The sequence below is a fragment of the Poecilia reticulata genome, linkage group LG17 (genome assembly GCF_000633615.1).
Source record: "Poecilia reticulata strain Guanapo linkage group LG17, Guppy_female_1.0+MT, whole genome shotgun sequence".
Lineage (NCBI taxonomy): Eukaryota > Metazoa > Chordata > Actinopteri > Cyprinodontiformes > Poeciliidae > Poecilia > Poecilia reticulata.
In genome coordinates this window covers 21,022,015-21,025,351 of record NC_024347.1, presented here as the reverse complement: position 1 = coordinate 21,025,351, position 3,337 = coordinate 21,022,015, and the positions used below count along the sequence as shown (strand labels likewise).

Sequence of the window (3,337 nt, the reverse complement as noted above, 5' to 3'; positions counted from 1 at the left end):
GTTAAAGTTGTTTTTCTTAAGATATGTTTTCTTACTATAAGCACTAGCAACCCAAAGAAGAGTTAAAGTTGTTTTTCGGGCCTTATTTTTAGTGTTGAATGCACAACTGTGAACACAAATGTTTTAAGTGGCTTGTGGTGGGACTAGCTGCCGCAGCAGAATGGGAAGTGGAGGGGGGCGGGAATGCGGGCACTGGTCGTGATGATGGCGGTGGATTACACCGCTGCAGATGATGTGTTGCCCGGCCCACATTAGCATGAATGCTTCATTATCTCACTTCTTGTACATAATGGCAACAACTCCACGGAGGGGTCAGGCCTCGTCATGGCTCATCAGCCCACTGACGGCCCGGCCTAAAGAGAAATGAGAAGCAAGGCAGAGCTGCTCCCCGCTAATCCATCGCCTCTACTTAACACCCCAGCCCCGGATAGCCTGCAGTAGACATTATATGGCTTTTGTTATCTCTTTATATGCATGACAATACAGTCCACAGTGGGATTTTTGCACTTTGAAGAGTTCATTAGTGTTTGCAGAAAATGACTCAAAAGTGTGTATCGTTCGTATAAAGGAAGTCTGTTGCAATATCATCAACTTAAATCTTAAAAGTGTTTGGAATTTTAAAAAGTAAAAGTAACGTTAACTAATTTCAGAACACAATAATCAGATTAGTAGTAAAACTATTTCTATGCAATCATTGTTATGATTAATTAACTAGTAATATGCCAATTATATCCTGCCAGAATATTTTATTCTTTATTTATTTTTTGTATTCAGATATATTAACTGAGCAGAACATTAACTTGCATTTTAGGTTCTGTAACTAATAGGTTAGTAAATCATCTTCTTTCTCAAATGTGCAATTTCGTAAGCGGTATTTTAGAAAGCATCAAATGTGTTCTTCATTTTAGACAGACAACTTTTGCATTTTGCCTTTATGTTTTAATCAGAATCAGTGGAAATGTATTTAAAAAAAATTAAATAAAAAACAACAGAATAAATCCACATGAAGAATTATTACTTTTATTATTACTAAATGTTACCAAACTGTTGTGAATTTGAACCATTAACGACTGGAATGACATAATCTTTGACAAGGCACAGCTACCAATTAGCTTAGTTCATTTGTTAAATTAATCTGACTAAAAGCTTTATGTAGTTATACATTTACATTTATCACGGGGATAACTGTTACAACCACTGACATGACCGCGCTGGTATGAAGTAATTTCCGTTGGACTTCAGTTTGATCGTGGTCATTGTTGTTGGTGTAAAGTGCACTTCACTCAGACCTGGATGGAGCTGTGTGTGCATGTAGTTCTCCTTTAATGCCCCAAGCTGATTATTTCTGTGCTGTAATTACATTATCCTCCCCTTTATGCAGGAGTGGTCTCTGGGGACTAATGGATACAGCCATGTATAATTCATTAATCATTAGCATCCAATTTGACAATTAGACATGATTGTTGAATTTTAAGTATCAGTCAAAGTTGCTCTGTAGTTATCTAGTGGTTTAAAAAAAAAAAAAATCTAACTTTACTTTCTTTTTGTTTAATTAAAACACGTCAAATTTTAATAGTGGGAAAATTATTTCGTTTATAGCCAAAACGTCATATATTTATTTAGCAAATCTGGAAAGAAAATTATGTTACTGAGGTTTAAAAATCTCTATTATGTTTATTTTTTTCTCCCCAAAAAAAAAAGGATACAAGCAGACAAAAGAAGGAAGGCTCGTTTTATTTGTTATTCATTCATAGTTCTTGAAAACAAAGTTTTAGATTTCCTTTTTATTCTTCCTTACCAAGTCCCCCTCTCACCCCCCTTCCTCTTCCTCTGCTCTGATTTCAGCATGCTAATTTAGTCAGTGCTCCTCAGCATGATTCCCTCGCTCTGTCTCCCGTTCTTGCTGCGATTCTGCTCCCTCCCCTCTGGGACCTGAAGATTAATATTCCTGGGCCCAACAAGATAATTACTGATACTAATTAGACATGATTATGTGAATTTGATACACTTATTACTCTAGATAATGAGTAGGACATATTACCCTAACAAGCACCCGTGCCGCTTAGTTTACTTTACACACGAGCCACAGAGTATATTTTCTGTTATCATCACCTCAATCAAAAACTGATATTGTCTTGTAATTAGCAGATAAAAGGGGCTTGATTTGTGTTACCTGTAAGATGAAGCAATGTGAAGAAAATTTGTCCCATAATAAAACAAATTTTAACCTTTTTTTTTTTTTTGTTTTCGATCAGCTTCACAAGATTGATCTGTTTTTGCTGTGCTGCTTTGATGCAAGCATGCATGAACTACAGTCGTGACTTTTGAGGATAAAGAAAAATATTTAAGTAACTCTTATTTTAGTTAAGAAATAAATGTTACAAAATGTCACCGTCGATCCGAATGCACTCTCTGCCTTGATGCACATCAATGAATTTCTCAGTGTAGTTGGGATGTACGGCAGCAACTGTTCACATAAGAGGGAAAGGACCCCACACCGCGCAGCCTTGCCCATGAATTAGTAAAGAGAGCCAGGCGTCCATGGCTCGCCTGATTGGAAGTTAGGGAGAGAACGCCTGCTGACGCCAGTGGAGATCGATGTGGCAGTCAGAGGGATGAAGCGAGATAATTAGCGTTCAGAGTGTATCTTGTTAATTAAGGGCTAATTAGAGGCAGAGGCGGAGGGAAAAGGGTTCCATGTGTTTGTGTCTGTGCAAGGGGAGGGGGGCGGTCGGTTGATGGAAATATGTGTAGAAATAAGGTGACTGTGCTGGTAAGGTGCAGCTTAAAATACAAAAGGCAGTTAACAACTGCATAATATCACTTCATTACAAGCTGTTTGGATGTTTCAATTACTTTGACTAGATTGTTTTCCTCAAACTAGAACCAAAACCAACAGGACCACTCTCTATGTATGTTTTGGTAATTTGGGTGTTCTCTTTAGAAACCCGTAATGAAAAACAACAAACAATGTTATTGGATTTTTTTGTGTTAAAATGCAAAATATGACATAGGAACATTAGTGTTTTTTGTTTTGTTTTTTGTTTTTTCCTTGAGTGGTCAAGAAGAGACGATTTTTGTAAAATGCAGGGAGACATTTGTTGTGATTGGACGCTATACAAATAAAAACTGAAATAAATTGAATGAGGAGAAATTTGAGTTTTTTTGTTTTTTTATTAAAAGCAATTAAATGCAAGTAAAATCACTGTCTAAGAGATATTCCAATTTGCATAAAAGGCACAGGCCACGTGACTGTAGAAGGCGCTGTTTCTTATTTACAGTTCTGTTTCACTTCAAAAACAAAGTAAAAAAATGTGGCCAAGAACATATATATATA

At 36.6% G+C, this 3,337-nt stretch overlaps 1 protein-coding gene across 3 annotated transcripts in view; it reads left to right on the top strand.

Annotated features, from left to right (window-relative positions):
* The window catches only part of agap3 (ArfGAP with GTPase domain, ankyrin repeat and PH domain 3), a 150,886-nt gene that overhangs the window by 106,605 nt on the left and 40,944 nt on the right, over window positions 1-3,337 (top strand). The gene's annotated exons all lie outside the window — the stretch shown is intronic.